Genomic DNA, 22,482 nt, shown 5'->3' with positions numbered 1-22,482 from the left:
GGTACAAAACAGAAGAGACTCATAAATATAGAGAACAAACTGAGGGTTGCTGCAGGGGTTGTGGGAGGGGAGATGGGCTGAATGAATAAGGGGCATTAAGGAATCTATCCCTGAAATCATTGTTGCACCATATGCTAACTAATTTGGATGTAAATTTAAAAAATAAAAAAGAAAATTAAAAAAAAAGAAAAGGCAAAAAGTACAGGTAATAGAAATGTATTCAATAGGATATAAAGGGAAATCAGAAGTGCCTCCAACTATATAGAAAAACCGAATGGATGATAAAGTACTCATTCTAAAACTAACTTTAAAAATCATCTAGGGGTGCGTGGGTGGCTCACTCAGTCGGGCATCTGACTCTTGCTTTCAGCTCATGTCATGATCTCATGGTCCTGAGATGGAGCCCCACCAGGGGCTTTGTGCTGAGCATGGAACCTGCTTGAGATGCTCTCTTCTTCTCCCCCACTCGCACACAGGTTCACTCTCTGTCTCTCTAGAAAAAAAGATTCTAAAATTTAAGGTTAAGTTATAGAGCAACCATCAGAAAAAAGAATATAATATTTATCAGATCTATGGGAAAATAGTCATTCGGTTTGTAGGCAAAAGATATACCAAAGGAAAGACTGACAATCTCAAATATATAAAAATTTGAGAATTATGTGTAATTCAAAATAGTAACAATGAAATGATAAAATGCAAGTAAACAAGAAAAATATATTAAATATGACAGAAAATGGAAACATTTCTTTCAATTTTATAAGAAAAATAAGTTTATAAGTAGAATAAGAAAGAAAACAATATGAAAATGGGCAACAGTATTTCACACAAAAGAATCAACCTGTACACAAAATTAATTCATATAAAAATAGAACATAAACAGCCAATCATTAAATGCAAGTGTAAAAAAATTAGTTACAAGTAAAAAAAAAAATGTTTTGTTTTGTTTTGTTTTTTTTAATTTCAGTGCTGGTGATTTAGCATCAAAAGTAAAAGTATAGAGGCACCTGGATGGCTCAGTTGGCAGAGCATGTGACTCCTGACCTCAAGATCGTGAGTTCAAGCCCCATGTTGGCTATAGAGATTACTTAAAAAAAAATCTTTAAAAAAAAAAAAGTATACATTTCTAGTGACAGAAATTGGTATCTTTCTTGAAGGCAGAGGCCATAATAATGTATGGGAAGAACCATAAAGATATTCACATCCTTTGACCTAGTAACTGTACTACAAAAATGTATTCTAAGAAAATATTTCCATGGGGCGCCTGGGTGGCTCAGTTGGTTAAGCGGCCGACTTCGGCTCAGGTCATGATCTCGCGGTCCATGAGTTCGAGCCCCACGTCGGGCTCTGTGCTGACAGCTCAGAGCCTGGAGCCTGTTTCGGATTCTGTGTCTCCCTCTCTCTGACCCTCCCCTGTTCATGCTCTGTCTCTCCCTGTCTCAAAAATAAATAAAACGTTAAAAAAAAAAATTTAAAAAAAAAAAAAATATTTCCGTAGAAGCCAAAAAGTATGCAGGAAAACTGTCAATCCATATTGGCCCCAAACTGGAAAAATTCTCAATGCCCAACCATGAGGGAATGCGGTAAGTGGTTAAAAATGAGAAATAAATCCTATTAAAACTATTAAGTGTCCATTAAGGTTATCGCTAGGAGTTAAATAGGACCACAGACAATGCATGGCCTCAGAACCAAATCGTAATCTGTCCCCCAAGACCATAAGCCCAAAATGAGCAGGACCTTGTCTATCTCACTCTTGTCTCCCCAAGTGCCTGGCCCTGAACTGTTCACAGAACACTAACCACACTTCCCTCTTCTTATTCACTTTTAGAAGCTCCCCCAATTTAATTCCAGCCACAGAAATAATACTCCACAGAATCAAGCATCACCCATGAGCCATCTCCAGATTGTATAGGGGAATTTTGATCTTTTATTTATTACACTGAGATGTACTTCTCTCTTCAAATCCTGTCCACAGCTGACCAGAAGAGAAAGTCACTTAATTCTGGGTACCTCAGGTTCCTCATATGGAAATTGAAAATGATAATGCTACCTACCCTAAAGCATCGTAATGAGGATTAAGTTAGATAATGTATGCAAAGTGCTTAGCATAGAGCCTGGCAGAGGATTAATGCTCTGTAAATGTAGGCTACTAAATTGCATAGCTTAATAGAACTCTCCCAAACACTGAAAAACCCTATTCAAGGCTAGTGATGAGAAACTGGGATCATGCATTTTAGAAGCTCTCTGTTGTAATAATGACACATCTTATTTTATGAAGGATGAGGATTATGACTTAATCCCTGGCAACAACCACAAGATGGAACAGTCATTTTGTAATGGACTCACTGTAGTCTTAAAAATCAAAAGAGCAATGAAAACCCATCTTTAAGAGGGAGCAGTGCTAATCTCAGTTTTGCTCCAAGTTGATTAATTTTTTTAGAACCTCAGATTTTGTAGGAAGATAAGAAAAGGGAATCTAGGGGCACCTGGCTGGCCCAGTCGGTGGAGTGTGTGACTCTGTCTCTGGGTTGTGAGTTCGAGCCCCACGTTGGATGTGGAGATTACTTAAAAATAAAATCTTTAGGGGCGCCTGGGTGGCTCAGTCAGTTAAGCGGCCGACTTCAGCTCAGGTCATGATCTCGCGGCCCGTGAGGGCTGTGAGTTCGAGCCCCGCGTCGGGCTCTGTGCTGGCAGCTCAGAGCCTGGAGCCTGTTTCAGATTCTGTGTCTCCCTCTCTCTGACCCTCCCCTGTTCATGCTCTGTCTCTCTGTGTCTCAAAAATAAATAAATGTTAAAAAAAATAAAAATAAAAAAAATAATAAATAAATAAAAATAAAATCTTTAAGCGGTGCCTGGGTGGCTCCGTTGGTTAAGCATCCGACTTTGGTTCAGGTCATGATCTCACATTTCATGAGTTCAGGCCCCATGTTGGGCTGGCTCTGTGCTGACAGCTCCGAACCTTGAGCCTACTTCATATTCCGTGTCTTCTTCTCTCTGCCCCTCCCCTGCTTGCACTCTGTCTCTCTGTCTCAAAAATAATAAATATTTTTTAAAAATTGTAATAATAAATAAAATCTTAAAAAAAATAAAAGAGAATCTAGAAAATGTACTTTTGGCCAACATACGACTCATAGGGTGAGCAACCGGAATGAACCTCATTTCGTTTCAAGGCTGGGTTTTCTGAGCCAGTGGCTAGCATCTGCCTGACTTGGGGCATAACTCACTCTCCAACACCCAACTGAACCCTGCTGTCCAGTTCAGGCAGAGTGTTTTGTTAATGCCAAAACAGCAGCCCTTTAAAATGCCTTATATTTCCAAATCTGTTTCCAAATTTGGCTCACTAAAATAATAGTTCCTTTGGGAGACTAAAGTCATAAAACCTTCTTGTCACGCAAATTGCTTCATCTATGTCTCAACTTTGGCTTCTTTAACCTATAAAATGAGATAATTGCTAGAAAAATCAAATTAGATAAAACATGTGAAACAATTTGATAAATGTGAAACATTACTGTATATAAATTTATATTGATACGTGTTCTGACCATATACAGTTGACTGTTAAATATATTTATGAGAATTACAATAGATAACATAGGGTGTCTGGGTGGCTCAGTGGGTTGAGCGTCTGACTCTTGATTTCAGCTCAGGTTATGATCTCAGGGTTGTGAGATTAAGCCCTACCTCTGACTCGAGATGAGTACAGAGCCTGCTTGGGATTCTCTCTCTCTCCCTCTCTCTCTACCCTCACACACACACACACACACTCACACACACACACACGCACTCTCTGTCCCTGAAACAACAACAAACAAACAAAAAATCAATAATGTATACGAAAATCACAAGCACACTGCAAGGAACAGAAGTTCTCCATAAATGTGAACTAAATCAGTACCAACTGCGTCTTCAGTCATCTAAAATAACTCTACTGATAATACTTTTCTTAGTTTCCAGTCTCATCCACAGCTAGCTACAAACTTCCTTCCCTTCATTTGAGCCCTTGATTAGCTCAGGCTTCAGAGAAATCAGTGTTCTTCCTGCTACTTGGGGCCAGTCTCACACCTGTACCCTGGCTTTCATTTTCTCCATCTCCCAGGGGCCTCCCTACATCAAGTATCCCACTTTCCTTCCATCTTCAGCATCTCTCTCTTCTGAAAAAAATAAATAAATAAATAAGAGGGGTGCCTGTGTGACTCAGTCTGTTAAGTGTCCGACTTCAGCGCAGGGCATGATCTCACAGTTCATGAGTTCAAGCCCTGCATCAGGCTCTCTGCTGTCAGCACAGAGCCCACTTCAGATCCTCTGTCCCCCTCTTTCAATGTTCCTTCCCCGCTCATTCTCTCTCTCTCTCTCTCTCTCTCTCTCTCTCTCTCTCTCTCTCAAAATAAATAAACTTTAAAAAAAGAAAAGATGCCCACTCCTGTTGCTCTTTCCGCCCTCTGGCTCCTTCTCTACCTTTCCATCCCTCTTCACGTCAGTGCTCCCTTAGAGAAGGGCATGGCAGATGTAGAGGGGTATGAGGCACGTTGGATTCATGTAGAAGAGGCTGCCTCAGGCAGGGCTGGTGGCCTGGGCAGCTGGAAGTGGTAGAAGCCAGAAGGAAAACACAAGATGGTACCCTAAAGAAAATGCTGCAAACTTAAGACTGTCGTTAAAACCAAGAAAGAAGCAGGGGCCGTGGAGGCCCCAAATAATCAGATTTCCAGCAAACACAGGAATAGAGCTAAAGGTTAAGAACAAAGGTGCAAATAGAATAAGGGAGTCTGGGACTTCTCCACGGACACAGCTGACATGTCCATGGTTCTTTCTGCTTGGAGGCTAACCTCACAGTATGAGGTTGGGTCAATCATGACAGGGATCAACACAGGACACTTCTCTTTCATGTGAGTTTCTTGAAGGCCAACACTCCCTTTCTGTACTTCTTTATCCCTCCTTTCACTTCTCAGTTCACTGCCAACTAACTTCCACCCCCCACTATCTCACCTTTGTGATAACAGTAAGAGGCAAGAGAGATGCAAATTCTAACCCATGAGCTTCAACACTGCTTGAGCAGGGCTCTGATCTACAAAAAAGTGCAGACACACCCTCCCTAAGGTCACCAATCACGTTACCGTCAGCTCTAATAAAAGCTGACCTCAGACCCTGTGTGACTTCACCTCTCTGCAGCATTAGCATGATTGGCCATGCTCCATTTTATTTATTTATTAAGATTTTATTTTTAAGTAATCTATACAGCCGATGTAGGTCTCGAACCTATGACCCCAGGATCAAGAGTCCCACACTCCACCAATGGAGCCAGCCAGGTGCTCCTCACCACTCCATTTTAGATCACTCCTCTGTTGTTTTCTGAACTCTCTCACCTCAGCTCCAGGGTTTCTATACCTCCTTCTCAGTCTCATTTTATTGCTCTTTCTTCTAGAGACATAGGGAGCTAGAGAACAAAAGGGAAGAACTTAGTCTGGGGGTAGAAATCAGTTAGTTTAGGGGCACCTGATTTAGAAATCAGTTGGTTAAGCGTCAGACTTTGGCTCAGGTTGTGATCTCGAGGTTCATGGCTCTCTGCTGTCAGCATGGATCCCACTTCAGATCCTCTGTCTCTCTTTCCCTCTGTCCCTCCCCCACTCTCTCTTGCACACACTCTCTCTCAAAAATAAATAAACATTTTTTAAAAATTTGTGAAATCAGTTTATTTTCTGGGAAAATTGAGTCTGAAGTGCAAATATAGATCTCCAATTAGATAAACGTATACAATGGCTGGAGCTCTGGCAGTCATTTTGGACCATGAAGACAAAAGCCACACCCTATGGACGGAGGAAGTGGAATTGGAAAGAGCCTGGATCCCCAATGACAAGGAGCTCCATATCAAGCTACTTCCTGACTTCTTTTACATAGATAGAACTGAGCTTCTGTTTTTTAAAAGCCACTTACTGGATTTTGGTTTTTGCAGCCTAATCCAAATTACCTACCAAATAAGATTCAAACATAACTAGTGACTTGGCCCCTGCTTACCCTTCCACTTCATCTCTTCCCATAGCATTTCACCGCTATTCGCTTGTACTTTGTTCCCAGCCATTTCAAACCACTTGTAGTTCTCTGAATACACTTTTGTGTCTTTGCATGTGTTTATCAGTGCTCCTGTTGGTGTCATGGAGCAAATGCCGTTAGCCTATCTCTACCCTCCTTGAATTGGAGTCTCTGCAAAGACTCCCACCCAGGCAACACAGTATTCTAGGAATTCCACAACATAAACCAGGCTGACAAGATGAGCTCTTAACTTGTGCAAAACCTGTCCCAAATAATCCATAGTTATTCTGAAAATAAAAGCTAGTATTTTTTTAAGATCCACCAGAGGGAGACAAACTGAAAGAAAACAGATAGAATTCAGAAGCAAAGCAAGCACATTTGAAGCCTTCTAGATTAAGATTTAAAGAAAATGATTAACTCGTACTAATTAATGGTCTTTTAGGATACAAATCTATTACAATTTAGCCAATTTCATAACTTTTTACTTGTTAAAACATGGGCTATATTCTTCTGCTTTGTAGGTGTTCGTATTTAGTTGCATTTGAGGTCAGTAACAAAAAAGTGCATTAAGACTATAAAAATTAATCATTTTAAAGTCCAAAGGAAAGGGGCACCTGGGTGGTTCAGTTGTTTGAGCTTCTGACTCTTTTTTTTTTTTCTTTAACGTTTTATTTATTTTTGAGACAGGGAGAGACAGAGCATGAACAGGGGAGGGTCAGAGAGAGGGAGACACAGAATCCGAAACAGGCTCCAGGCTCTGAGCTGTCAGCACAGAGCCCAACGCGGGGCTCGAACTCATGGACCGCGAGATCATGACCTGAGCCGAAGTCAGCCACTCAACTGACTGAGCCACCCAGGCTCCCCTGAGCTTCTGACTCTTGATTTCAGCTCAGGTCATTACCCCAGGGTAGTGAGATCAAAATCCGAGTTGGGATCCGCAATAAGTATGGAGCCTGTTTAAGATTCTCATTCTCTCTCCTTCTCGCCCCCTCCCCTACTCCTATTCTCTCTCTCTCTCTCAAATATAAATAGATAAAGAAGTAAATAAATAAACAAACAAACAAATAAATAAATAAAAATAAGTCCAGAGGACAAACTGGAAGTTGAGGAAAAGTGGTAAGAGCACAGCAGCTGAATTCCAGCTATGTCTCTGTCATAACTTAATGATAGGACCAGACTAGTCTCTGCTGCCATTTTCTTACCTGTGAAACACAATTACTGCATTAAATAATTATAGCTAGCAAGTATTGGCTCCCTTCTTTAGGTGAGATATATACATTATCTCATTTAATCTCCATAACCCTATAAGGTAGGTACTATTACTGTAGTTATTGCTGCTTTACAGATAAGGGGAAACTGAGTTTCCAGGAAGTTAAATAACTTGCCTGATACTGTACACTTACTAAGTCACAGAGTCAGGTTCAGGAATCAGGAAATTGGGCACCATTGCCTGTGCTCCACACCACTGCTCTTTTTTTACGAAGATTCTTTCTGGTTCTCAAATTTCTGTGACTTTATGATAAGCATAAGAGTTAAACAAACGGGGGCGCCTGGGTGGCTCAGTTGGTTAAGTGTCCAACTTTGGCTCAAGTCACGATCAAGCCCCATGTATTGGGCTCTGTGCTGATGGCTCAGAGCCTGGAGCCTGCTTCAGGTTCTGCGTCTCCCTTCCTCTCTGCCCCTCTCTCACTTGTTCTCTGTCTCTCTCTCTCTCAAAAATAAAATAAACATTAAGGGGGAAAAAAAGACTTAAACATAAAGATAGTTTAAAATCTGTCATAGTTTGTATGTTCTTTCTAAATTCTAACACACGTTAGACCAAGAGCCTTGGAAGTATGTACCATAATATGCTTGTACTTTTTGATATGGTCTCATGATGAAATCTGTATGAATTCAGCTGTGATCACTCAGAGACACATTCTAAATACATTTACCAATACTACCAGTAATTTAAAAACAATTACATTAAGCTAGTAATCCTTTTTTAATATAAAAAGAAAAGAACTCAGGGATTAGTAAATGTTCCAGCAGCTCTTTTCTCTTTGTATCATACTGGTTTCATTCCAGAGAAGATTAGTAAGATTTAAAAACCATTGGCAGCCCCGAGGCCTATTGGGTAACCAGTTTTTATATAAAGGAAGCTCTAGGGTTCACTTAGGAAGAACAATTTTTTTAAACAGGCCAGTTTTGACTTTCGTTGGTGTCTTCTTCCCATGGTACTTTGCCAACATGGCCCAAGGTCATTGTTTACATTCTGTTGAAAACATTTTGCTGACGCTTCCAAGTAGAATTTGAAGGGGTTCAGGACAGGCCCCCCAGAATGTGCCACTTTGGTGTGCGGATTATTTTGAGTTGAAAGCAATCAAGACTCTACTAGCTCAAAAGAAAGTTTTGCCTTTCCCTTAACTACATAGATGAATCTAAATGGATGAGGGGAGGTGGGGAAGGGGGGAGTCTTTCCAGAACAAGGGTTATTACCAGAGATAAATTTTATCTGAGTAACCCATCGTATGGCAGGGCAAACACCTAATTACCAAACATCTACTCTCCTTATTATCCTGTGAAGTGCATTCCTTTTTTTTGAAATCACAGACCCTTAGCCCCTTTTCTTTGGTTCAGGATGACATATATACTTCATTTTCCTTGATTGGCTGTAGAATTTCCATGCTATGTAGATTCTCTGTACGTATGCTATTAAATTCAATTTTCTCCTGTCAATCTGTCTCATGTCAATTTGGTTCCCAGTCCAGCTAGATGGACCATGAAGGGGACAAGAATTCTTGCTCCCCAAACAGGGGACAGGACATTCTTGCTCTCCCCAAAACTGTAGCTGCTTCCCCAAAGGGAATGAAAAATAAGACTAACTTACCTTTTGACAAGTATAAAAAAAGACGAGATGGTCTCAGAAAGAATGGTGAATATGTGTAAATCACTCAGCTGTCCATATTAACCCGCAAAGAGTTTATAATCTCACTTCTTTTATTGGTTAAATTTCAACCCCAGTACTGTCTAGAATGCCTAGAATGGTCTAGAATGATGTACATTCAGCTGTGTTTATAATCACTCTTTGGTTTGTGTGTTCATATAAATCAGTGTTCTCATTTAAAAAACAGCATGAAAAAGATTGTGCCAAGTGATTGCTACTTATATTTGTGGTTTTAAGAGAGCAGTTGCCAAGTGGGAAGCCACCTGGATTACAAGAATTACATACGTCCTCAGTCTTTCCAGAAGGGAGAAAAGGGAGTGTCTCTCCAGTTTTGTAGCTTCATGAATAATTCCACACCCATCCGCATGCCTTTACCCGTTTGCATAAGGCTTTTTTTTCCTTCTTTTTTTTTAGTTTAGGCCACAGTCTGTTCTCTGAGTCACTCAGGAAAAAAAGAAATCCACAAAGAGAAAGAGTTTTACATGTTTTTTTTCCAAACACAATGATCTGGGGCACAACAGAGTTTAGTGTTCTCCTTAGATTAACATTTTCTCGGTTTCCTCTAGCATACAAAGATGAGTAAATGATGGCATTTTGCTGTCTTCTATGAGGAACAGTGTTTCACAAGCCATGGTGGAGGTTTAAATGGACTGTATGGGCTTAATTCACGTGAAACTGTGCCTAAATAATTTGTCTTGTTCACTCTGTCCTTTATTCCTCCCCAGCTGCGTTTCTTAAATATTATTAATTAAATTTCTGTACCACAAGCCTTTCATTGGCCCCAAATATCCACTCTAATTGACAACAGTTTAGCTTGAGCAGTTCGAGATTATATTCCTGAGAAAAGCAAATGAAAACAGACTCCTAGTTTATCGGTTTGCTCCCCCTCTCCAGAAATCTAATAAAGGAATGCAAACTGCTACCCTAGAAATCCATTCCACTATTTGAAAATCGAAAGCAGGCTGTCCAATATAAGCTACATGTGAATTTTAAATTCTCTAGTAGCCATATTAAGAAAATAAAAAGGGTGGGGCGCCTGGGTGGCGCAGTCGGTTAAGCGTCCGACTTCAGCCAGGTCACGATCTTGCGGTCCGTGAGTCCGTGAGTTCGAGCCCCGCGTCAGGCTCTGGGCTGATGGCTCGGAGCCTGGAGCCTGTTTCCGATTCTGTGTCTCCCTCTCTCTCTGCCCCTCCCCCGCTCATGCTGTGTCTCTCTCTGTCCCAAAAATAAATAAAAAAAAAAAAAAACGTTGAAAAAAAAAAAATTAAATTAAAAAAAAAAAAAAAAAAGAAAATAAAAAGGGTAATTCATTTTAATAATATATTTTATTTAACCCAACATATCAGAAATATCATTTTAATACACAATCCACCTAAAAATCATTAGTGAGATTATGTCCTTTTCTCAGACACACAGTATGTATTTCACACTTACAGAACCATCCACATTTAAGTGCTCAATAGCCACAATATCGAACAGGGTAGGTCAAAAGGATCTGTCTCTCTTTCTTTCTCTCATTGCATACAGGAATGAGAGAGCAGGGCTCTAATATGTGGGTTCAAATATTATTTAGTCAGGGATGCCTGGGTGGCTCAAGGTGGTTAAACATCTGACTTTTCATTTTGGCTCAGGTCATGATCTCACAGAGATGAGATCAAGCCCTGTGTCAGGCTCTGAGCTGACCATGCAGCCTGCTTGGGATTTTCTCTCTTCTTCTTTCTGTCTCTCCCCCTGTGCCCTCTCTTTCTCTCTCAAAAATAAATAAACTTAAAAAAAAATTTTTTTATTTAGTCAGTCATGAGAGGATTGCACTCTACCCAGATGACAAAAGGACAGAACACTATGTCTCCCCATTTCTCTGACCATGTGCTTCATGGCCTCTCTTCATACCTCCCTGGGACTTCATATACCCCTGCTAATGTAGGTCTGTGGTTTGAGGCTGTTTCTGACTTCATGAAATTGAGCCCACTCCGTGCTCATGTATGCCAGACTGTGCTCAATTAATGCTAGCTTCAAAATTATTCCATTTCCTTTTCCCCAGCTCAGAATCCCTGCTCTCTCCCTGCATGAATTTAGTATCCTTATCGCAAAAATGCCCAGCAAAGTACCAAGTCAGCAAAAGAGTGAGGACAAAGCATGAAAAGGATTGTGGGGACCCCGGTCTGAAACTCCAGACACCTGAGCCAAAGTTTATTTTTTATTTTTATTTTTTTGAGTAAACTCCATGCCCAACGTGAGCCTCAAACTCACGACCCAAGATCAAGAGTTGCACACTCCGACTGAGTAGACAGGTGCCCATGGGCCCTGAGCCAAAATTTAAAGATTCTTCTTGTACTGAGCTCAGGAGAAGGATAAAAAATTCCTTTAAAAAATATTATGGCAGGGGCACCTGGGTGGCTCAGTCAGTTAAACGTCTGACTTCGACTCAGGTCATAATCTCACAGTTCATGAGTTCGAGCCCTGCTGTCAGTGTGGACCCTGCTCTGGATCCTCTCTCTCTGTACCCCCCTCCTCTCTCAAAAATAAGTAAATATTTTTTAAAAATATATGTATTATGGCACATTCCTGAGCTCCAAATCAACCTTTCCCGTTGTTTCTCTTGCTCCCCTCAGCCACTCCCCGACTGCCTTTTTTTTTTTAACATAATGTTCCATTTCAGCATATCTACAAGCCCAGGATTACACCCAGGATTCTAAATGAGATGTGAGAAACTCATTTACGTAGACGAACCATTACTTCCTCTGCTCTATGAGGAAATACCCTGTTTGCAACTAGACTCTCCGCGATCTTATTATCCAGCCCTAGGACTCTTTCCTCGTTATTGTCAGCAATTCTAACAATTAAGACTTCACTTAAATGTATTATGGATTCTACTCTAATGCATGATCTTCCAGCTTTGCGAGACTGAATTTCATTAGCCTCGTTTCTGCCCATTTCCCTAAACTGTTTAAATCTTTAGTAATCTGGCCCATTCCTGGAATGTAGCAACTGATACTCCTTCATCACGGGTTCATCTGTAAATTGACCTTCTTACCTGAGTGCACAATGCACTCAATTCTCCCTTTGTGTTAAAAAGTACCTAGCACAGGGTAATACGGATGGCACACTGGCAGCAGGGGCTCTGCTTTTCTAGGCTGGGGGTGTGGTCTGAATGTGGGGTACCCGGCCCTGGACCATCTGAGCTGTGCTCCTTACTTCTCCCCACTCTGCACCTTGGAGTTGTAAGGGCGATGGGGAATCCTTTTCACATTCCCAGAGTTTTCTCTTCATTCCAACCTCCCTGCCCTGCTATAACCCTCAGCTCCGGCCACACTTGCCTTTCTGCTTCCATTTCTAGGGAGGGGAGAGGTTTTCACTGAGAAATCAAATCCACGCAGTGGGTATGGGGATTCTCTTTCTCTTCACTGTCCCTCCCACCCCTTCCACATTCCTCCCTCTTCTCCCCACCCCTGAACGTACTCAGAGCAACAACAGAAATGCCAGCTTTAATGATGGCTAGTAATGCCTCTCAGTACCAATTTTGCTGTTCACCTGGGTGCTCTGGGTTGATGCTTTGCCCCACTCAGTGCCGGTGGGGGTGAGGGAGGGTGGGGAGAGGGGAGCTGAGCTTTAACCTGGCGTCCGTCTCCCACCTCCTCCCCTGTTTTGTGTTTAACCACAATGGCTGAGTCTGTTTGGTGACAAAATGGTAAAACTGGAGTTTGAATCCAGGCCTTTGTGCCCCAGGCTTGTGTCGAGATCAGAACCAGGCTTCGAGGAAGATGAGCAGACAAGCGTGTGTGATTGTGGGAAGCAGACAGAAGCAGGGCGGGTGGCTGAGGCAGGCGGGCCAGGTAAGGTCACTGTGTCGGTTCAAGCGTGAGGTAATGAGGAACCTGGTTAAGACCAGGTGCAGAAGCAAGGCAGTCAATGTGACAGACATCTTGAGGTGAGGAGTAATACAACTTGGGAACCTATTATATGAGAGTTGGGAAAGAGGGGGTGAGCAGCTGATACTGAAAGACCACAGAGCAGATTGTCAGGAGGTGCCAGGAGGCCCAATCAAATCTGTTAAGCCTGTTAGATTCTGTATCCTCCTTTGTAAACTGATGTGGTTGGACAAACTGTCTCTCAATTACTTTCTACAGCTAGGGCTCCTTGGCTTTAATAGACGTCTGTGCTCTTCTCAACAAGTATTCAGCATTAAGCAATGCCCATCAACGTAAGATGTGTTTTCAAGAAACTGGCCAGTCTTCAGAGCGGTATAAGCATCATCTGAGGGATATGGTCACATGAAAGCACTCACACGAGAGGTATCTCTTGCTTCTTTCACAGTAGATATCAGGAGCAAGACTTACTTAGACCTGGGCACCATATTCAACTCCCATGTGCTTCAGTTTTCCCATCTCTAAAATGGAAATGATAATAATAGTGACTACCATATTGGGTTGTTATAAGGATCAAATGAGTAAACTCATTTGCCTGGCACACAGCATTCAATACACTTGGTTATTGCCATTTCGTGTTTCTTGGTCCCTGAAGTCCCACTATTTAGTTTATCCAAATAGGACTTAATTGTTCCTTCAAGGGAGCGGGGGGGGGGGGGGGGGGGGGGGGGGGGGGGAACAGGAAAAAAATTAAAGTAAGCCATTTTCCCCAAATCACAGTATGAATTAACTCATTAGAGTCCTTCTGATGTGAGCTAGAGCAAATTTAAATCAGAAGGAAGCTGGAATGGGGGGTGTGGGGCAGTGGTGCTGATGAGGAAGGGGGCTTGGGGCTTGGACAGTCAGGCAACAGCAGGGGGAGGACAGAAATGGCACTGCAAGAGGGGGAGAGGGGTGCAGGGTGAGGAGGGGAGGACGCAAGGTTACCTTTGTTTCCCACGCACCGCACCGGCCAGGGGGGTAGGAAGGTATGTGGGGAATTGGTCACAGGTCTTGGAAAGCCAGGGTCCCGGCTGCCTGGTCCCCTCTCCTTCTCTGACTCTCTCAGGAGGCCTGGGCAGGGGGCGGAATATAACCAGGCCTATTCTCTCCCTGGCCATAAAGAGAATGAGAAGGAGCAGCCATGGCAGCTAAGGGAAAAATAAAATAAAGGGCCCATGTGGCCAGCGCCTCTGATAGCTATGGCTTCCACCTGTGTTCCTTCTTTCCACCAAAAAGAAACGAACCAATGGAGGAACAACAAGATAATCTCAGCCCACTTCGGGGCTTCCCAATAAAACTGCACATCTTTTAAGGCTTTGTCAACCATAACATCCAGGGGGGTCATTGCTGGAATAGGCTGTGGCCTGATCTCTCCGGATGAATGAAAACAATAACTTTCAGGACAAGTAGGTACAGTTTGTCACAATAGTTTCAGAATAGAATAAACGTTTAGTTCCTTGTTTCTAGAAACTTGGAAACAATCCTTCCAGATGTTAGTTATTTATTGTTGTTTTTTAAGTAGGCTTCGTACCCAACATGGGACTTGAACTCACAACCCTGGGATCAAGGGTCAGACGCTCTACTGACTGGGCCAGCCAGGCACCAGGTGTTTGGTATTTAATAATAACTCTCAACAAACATTTTCTCTCCTCAGATGTAGCTGCTGGTGTCTGAATTCTAGCTTGTTCCAGTGTGTCATGAGCCTCTGTCTTATAGTTAATGTTTAATATTTATACTAGACATATAGAACCAAACATTCCATCTTCACTTGGATGGTTTTCCTTTTAAAATATTGTTTTATGGTTGCAGGGCACCTGGGTGGCTCAATCGGTTAAGCATCTGACTTCAGCTCAGGTCATGATCTCAAAGTTCGTGGGTTCGAGCCCCATGTCAGGCTCTGTGCTGACAGCTCAAAGCCTGGAGCCTGCCTTGGATTCTGTGTCTCCCTCTCCCTGCCCCTCCTCCACTCATTCATTCTCTCTCTCTCTCTCAAAAATAAATAAACATAAAAAAAAATTTTAAATACTGTTTTATGGTTGGAATAATAATACTGTTTGTGTATTATTTTTAATATTTTTCATTTTTAAAATTCTTGTTCTGAACCGGGGATTTTAAAAACCATGCAATAGTATGTGAGGCAGTAGAGCACAATTTTCATAATCATATAGAGCTGGGCTTTAATCCATGCCTTAGTAGACTAGCTGTGTGATGTTGGAGAAGTTACTTAGCCTCTCTGTGTTCAGTCTCCTTATCTAAAAAATGGGATAATAATCGTTCCCACCACATGGAGTTGTTGTAAGAATTGCATGGTTAATGAATATGAAGCAGTTGGCACATAGTAGGTCATTAGTAACGGCGACTTCCTTTTTCTACCAATGTAAAGGTTTCCACAGATACCAGGTTTCTGTTGCAATAATGTGGATAGCAAACACCTCCAAAATCTCAGTGGCTTAAAACAACTACGGCTCATAGCTCTGTATGTTATTGGGGTGACTCTACCTCAGGCCGCAGGTAGAGGCTGCGCCTCTCTTTCTGGGAATAGGTTGAAGGGGCAGTGGCTAGCTGGCGTGCCTCTCACGGCACCCAGGATCACAAGAGGACAAGCCAAACCATGCAAGCTTATTTAAAACCTCTGCTCTTGTCCAAATCTGCTCTTCGTCCACTGGACAAAGTCACAGAGCCAAGCCCAAGCCAGTGGGCAGAAAGGTATACCCCACACCCCACGAGATGGAGGGGGAGAGAAATGGCTGAATAGCAATCTAATCTGCCACACCTGAGAGTTCAATTTTCGTAAATTTCTGAATTATATATCAACAAGTAAAGAGAACTAGAGAACCCAGATCAAGATTTCATTACAATTCCTTTCCTAATATTTTAGGAGGAAAAAAACAACAACCGAGAATGTACATTAAAATATAATACAATTTGTTTACCAGCATTAATAATTACGGAAAGGGTTTTGAAACTATAAAGCACAGTACGAATGTGAAAGGATTACTTTTCCATCTGATTTATTTCGTGACACAGTGATTCACTTTTATGGATGCTCTCTATAAATTGCCAAATATTATACGTTGAATTCAGCTTTCCTTTTAACCATCATATATCCACAGTTTTTTAAAAAGGCATAGTCATATCATGTTATTTATAGTGTTCTTATTGTGCTATTTTATGTTTTACTAACATATGAATAGATTTTAAATGTTTTATTTTAAGTCCTAGGCTATATACACCCTTGTCTAAGTATTCATTGAAAACATAGTACAGTACTCTACTAGGAGCTCTAGGGACTAAAAAAGTCTGCAAAATGATGTCATGGAAGAAATCAAAAGGCTTGGACTCTTGCCCTAGTCCTCCAACAGGCCACTGATATTCACACTTTCCATCTCTAGGGGCACTAAGAGGGGAAAAAGAAGTAGTCAACCAGGTGGTCGCTCTGGCTCCAAATGTTCTGTTTCTAGATAGAGGCTATGGTCCTGCTTTGTGAAGAAACGGGAATGCCCAGGGCGTAGAGGAGGGAACTTGTATGTCATTTTACCTGTACCAAAACTCACAGGTGGTTCTGCACAGAAATGCTAGATCCAGGCTGTCTGGCTTTGAGTCCTGGCTCTGCCACTTACCTTGGGCATCTTAGGTAACCCCTCTGAACATCTGTAAAATGTTGATTAAAAAAACAGTACCTACCTCATAAGCATTTGTGAGGATTAAAATGAGTTAATCATCAAAAGTATTTAGAACACTGCCTGATACCCAGGAAATGCACAATGTTAGTTATTCATTGCCTCCGTTAAACAGTTTAAAAGTTTGTGTGTGGTTATTTTGTTCCTTACAGAATCACTAAATAATTTTAATCTACAATAGTTCCTTTTTCACTCATCAGAGAAACAGTGCCTATTATCCAGTTAGAAAGGAAATCTAAGTTATTATCTTAGAAGTAATTCAATCATTAGCATCTCCAGTAGCTTTACATTGTGGATAAGAACCAGAGTCTATTTAAGAAAGACTGGTCTGCCGGGTTGGCTCAGTCAATTAGGCGTCCAACTTCCACTCAGGTCATGATTTCTTGGTTCGCCAGTTTGAGCCCCACGTCGGACTCTGTGCTGATAGCTCAGATCCTGGAGCCTGCTTCATATATATATATATATGTATACGTATACATATATATATATGTATATATATATATATTTATATTTATATAAATATATATATTTATATTTATGTATATATTTAAATTTATATATATATATAAAGGGAGTATATAAAGGGAGATTGAGGTAATATTACTCCCTTTATATATATATATGTGTGTATGTATATGTGTATGTATATGTATGTATATGTGTATGTATATATGTGTATATATTTATATATATATAAATTTATATATATAAAGTAATATTACCTCCCTTCATATATATATATGTGTGTGTGTGTGTGTGTGTGTATGTATATATAAAGGGAATATATATGTATATATATAAAGGGAGTAATATTACCTCAATCTCTTTCAGTCCATTACAACCCCATCTAGGCTTGTATGCTTTTTTTTTTCACTCCCTACTAATGTTAGTAAGAAAAATCAATCAGAAAGGATATAGATAATCCTTATTTGATTTGTTTCTTCCCTTTCTTGACCTTTGATGATGTCTTCACTCACCTCTACTTTCACTGATTATAGCATTCAAAACATAATCGTATCATTGGTTTCATTTTGTATTATTAAAAGCTTAGAAACTGGTCACTTAATATTTAATTGATGATTATTTGCCATTATTAAAAATTCTATTAAATTCACAGACCCATTTTCATAATTACCATTTTACTTTTTAGTATGTTTATTTTTTTTTAAGTTCATTTATTTTTAGAGAGAGAGAGCATGCACACACATGCAAAGCGGTGGAGAGGCAGAGAGAGAGAATCCCAAGCAGGTTCCACACTGTCAGAGCAGAACCCCACTCCGGGCTCGACCTCATGAACCGTGAGATCATGACCTGAGCCGAAATCAAGAGTAGGACGCTCAAATGACAGAGCCACCCAGGCGCCCCTAGCACGTTCATTTTAAATGCAATAGGGTAATGAAATAGTGTTTCTCCATCACAGCATAAAAGTTTACAGTAAGTGGCTACTATCTTGCTCTTTCAACCAATTAAAACACTGTCTTCATATTTATTTTTGGGGATCCTGCTCCGTCTCATGACATAGAAACATTATGAGCACAAAGCTAAGCCTTGATGCTCATGAAACCATGATAAACTTGTTCTCCCTTGTTATTGTCAAATAACGTCTGCCCTTCCCATACACACCCCTACCCACCACCAGCTGCAGGGAAACACCAGTGTTCCATGCTGTGTTCAGCACTGTCAGGATGCACCGTGAATACTAAAACGTAAGCCTGTACAGCACTGTAACCAAGGAGCTCAGAGAAGCCATGAGGAATGGCATTGCTACCGAAGATGCCAAACCATGTGAAGAGTTAACTGTTCAACCCAACATTCACTTCACTAGTTGCGGGAAACACTCTAAAACTCACAGCGACCTTCTTGCACAACTCAAGGGTGGGGGCACCATTCATGTAGTTATGCTGCCCAGCAGCCCTATGAATTTGCTTTTATTTGTCCATCCTGGTTGGCTTTTTTAGAGACTAAAAAAATAATTCAATCAACTAAAACTCCCCAATTACCAGCATTTTCTCAAGATTAGAAGAGCAGATAATAAAGCTCACCCAAATCTCAGAGACATGGTCTTTGCTTTCAAAGCTGTTGGTCTGATGTTTTCAGATCTTTAAAGAAGCTTGACTTTCTGTAAAAGACCTCAGTGTACGTTAATCATTAGCACTAAGGATCATAAGGTCTAGAATATCATAAAATGTCACCATCATTGTCTATCAACAAAGAGCTGTGCAGCAATGACATGGCCTGGATTTCTGGCAATTTAATAAATGTATAATTAACATGATGGATTTCAAACCTGTGCAAGACTGACCATATGAATGCATTTATACATTAGGGAAAAAAATCTTCTGTAAGATTGTGTCCATATTTTGGTATTAGAAAAAGTAGTTATCATAAACATGCATCTGATTTTGTGTTTGCGTTTTTTTAAAAACATAAACTGATCGAGTTTGTTAGTCTCACAAAGGCTACTGAGGCCTTTAATTTTTTCATAAGACTGGAAAAAGCAGTATTTTTGCAAAACAGAATGAGGATTAATAATTTAGTTATTTGAGAATACTATGTATACAAGAGTGAAACCACACTCAAAAATTAATCAAGAAGAGCTATGGAGGTTTTGGGCACCTGGGTAGCTCAGTTGGTTAAGCTTCTGACACTTTATTTCAGCTCAGGTCATGATCTCACGGTTTGTGAGATCGAGCCCTGAGTCGGGCTCTGTGTTGACAGGCATAGAGCCTTCTTAGGATATTCTGTCTCTCTCTCCTTCTCTAGGTCTCTCTGCCTCTCCCCCACTGACCTCTCTCTCTCTCTCTCTTAAAATAAATAAACTTAAAAAAAAATCAAAGACATATAGTCCCAGCTCTCTCCTCCTCATGGGCTATCACATTTGCTTTCCTAATATTCTTCCAAAGATACTTCCTGTGTGTGTGTGTGTGTGTGTGTACATTTTATGTAAAATGGCATTTTTGATTAGGAGTTTTCTGTCTTATATTTTCGCATGCATAGAAACCATAAACTGTTCTGTGTGAAATGTCTTAAAAATCATAACAACTGTTTAAAAATATCCTGATTTCCTTTCTCTAAACCACCACATTTAATGAAATGCACTCAGTTGCCTGACTCGTATGTCAGAGCAACTCTGTCAGTTCTAAAATGCTGCCCTAGTCTCAGAATTCACTTTACTATTATTATCTGATTCCAAGCACTTAAGGTTCTCCAGAATTCCAATGAAAATATTACCAGGATTCAAAATAGGAAAAAAAAAAATGCTAGCAACAGTCCGTCTTTAATTAAAATTGTCCCTTCACTAGCAGATTCTTTGCTTTCCTTTAGTTGTGCTGGGTGTTTGAGAGCTTACCAGTGACATAACAGTTCAGATTGCCAGCGGTTAATTATCAGTACTGTGAATGTGTTCATGGAAGTTCTGATGAACGTTTAATCTTTTAGCAATGGTGTTCAGTACTGTTCTAGTAGGCAGAGAAAGCCACAGCAGATGGTTCCGGCTTGTGAACAGCAGGTAGAAAGCTGTAGAGTGGACTCAGATGAAGGAGGGGTTCGGACACCAGCCAGAAGAACTCAGATTTAATGTTGCTGTCAACAGGAAACTGCTGAAGGTTTCTGAGATTATACTCTAAAAGTATGTTCCCGCTCTGGATTGGAGGAACATTGAGTGGCAGGGGATCAGGAATTAGAATGGCCAATTCTAATTGGCTCTAGTAAAATTCAGATTTGGGGTGACGGAGCCTTAGGCTTCTGTGGCAGCATAAAAATGTGGACATTTTGATAGAAAAACAGACAGGACTTGGTGACTAAGCAGAAATGGAGAAGAGGGAGAGAGATGAGTCAATGATGACACCACGATTCTGAACATGGCTTGGAAAGTGGTAGCACACAGGCAGTAGGAAGTCACAAGGAGGGAATTTGGCTTTTTTGTAAGGAACCTGATAAATTTGGCTCCAGACAGGGTGAATTGGAGCCAAAAGTTTGGTGGAAAGTTGAAGATGTGTAACTAAGGCACAAGTTAAAGGATAGGATTGAAGATTTTATATATATGTAAAATATGTATATGTGTATATACATATATATGTATGTGTGTGTGTATATGTATTTTTTAATAGAATATTTCAAATACATCAGACATAGACCAAACAGTAAAAAACCCCATCATCACCTGGCTTCAATAATGATCGGGTCTTAGCCAACCTTGTTTTATCCAGACTCTCCACCCCGTATTATTCTGAAGCATATTCCAGACATGGAGAGACAGATTTAAAAGTATGAAGTACAGGGGCACCTGGCTGGCTCAGTCGGTAGAACATGTGATTCTTGATCTCGGGATGTGGGTTCAAGCCCCAGGTCAGGTGTACAGATTATGTAATAAAAAAGAAAAGTATGAAGCACAGAAAACATAGGTTTGGAAAGACCGCAGAGAAGTTTAAAGGACACCCTCTCATCTTACAAATGAGCAACACTAAAGATTAGGGATGGTAATGAATTTCCACTAGTTTAAAAAAAAAAAATACAACTGTGGAGCTATAACTGGAACCCAGTTCTCTGCAAACAGTTTTGTCAACTTTTCATCTTTGAGATGAAATGAGAAAAATAAGGATGACATGTGAATTCTTCAGAAAGCTAAAATTCAAAACATTACTGTTTGCAAACATTTTACAAATTACTCTTTGTAAACATATTTATAAAGTTAACGTTTGTCTTGTATTCACTTCATTTGTAATTCTGTCAAATAACACCACGGGTGCCATACATCCTAAACAGAATGAGAACATAGGCCCTCACACTAACAGTGCAACAAGAAAACTGCTTACTTAATTATCGTTTGTTGGTGTTCATACCGTGGCCCTCCAGCCTCCGGGGTCACTGTAAGCATGCCTTGGAGACAACAAAAGGGTCCTATCTGTCTGGAGTCGGTTTACTTTTGGCTGCCAGGAAAGTCACCCTGAATGACACATCACTTCTCAGACCATGCCTCCCTACATTTGTAGAGCAAACTTTGTGTTGATTGTGGTGAGCAGAAAATATAACAAGGCAGTAAGAGGTGTATATAAATTCCATAGAAGGATGCAAGCTGAGTAACATTCAGCCTGCACCAAAAAAAAAAAAAAAAAAAAGTTTTTATCAGAAAATACGACAGTTCATGGGTCCAACTTAGATTTAACTTTTTACTTAATCAGTGTGAGTCATAGTTTAAATATCTGGCAATGTTCTTTGCGAAGATGTGATGAAGCCAAAAAAAAAACAAAAAAAAAACAAAAACAAAAACAAAAAACTTTGGCTTTTTTTTTTTTTTTTTAATCTGATTAAATCCTCATGATGAGCCTGCGAGTTAGGTACTCTTTCCCCCACCACTGTCTCACTCACCTGCTGCCTTGAAGGAAGTGAGAATTTCAAAGAGGGTGGTCTATTGCCCAATGCGATAAAACAGTTCAAAATGAGAGCAGGCAGAACATAAGAAGGCAACTGAAGGACGCATGAATAGAAGTGGGAACAGAAGCCAGTCAACGAGCCAATGAGGCTGACCAGTGGGGTTACATTATAGCCCAACACTATTTATTTTTGTTTAAATATAGTCTTCTAGGGGTGCTTGGCTGGCTCAAGTGGTACAGCGTGTGACTCTTGATCTTGGGGTTGTGAGTTCAATCCCGTCGAATGTAGAGATTACTTAAAAAAAAGATGTTAGTGCCCACTGGTGATGGTTTAAAAAGTTGAAGATTTAAATACATATAATCTTCTAAAAATACTGATTTGCAAAGCTCTCATCTCTCTATACTGCTTTTATTTATACATTTATACACAAGTTTGAGACTACTGAAAAAGTGCCCTTTCTCTATTGTTATTAACACTTTTAAGGCCCCTTTTATATGTTGAGCATGGTGGTGCTGCTTGGATTTCAGCCTCCCAATGCACCGGCTACAGCACCGTGGGACCTTAATGGTTGCCT

This window comes from Panthera pardus, unplaced genomic scaffold, assembly GCF_024362965.1.
Source record: "Panthera pardus isolate Hobbes unplaced genomic scaffold, ASM2436296v1 HiC_scaffold_21, whole genome shotgun sequence".
Lineage (NCBI taxonomy): Eukaryota > Metazoa > Chordata > Mammalia > Carnivora > Felidae > Panthera > Panthera pardus.
The sequence above is the reverse complement of the archived record's forward strand: the minus strand, read 5'-3'. Positions refer to the sequence as shown.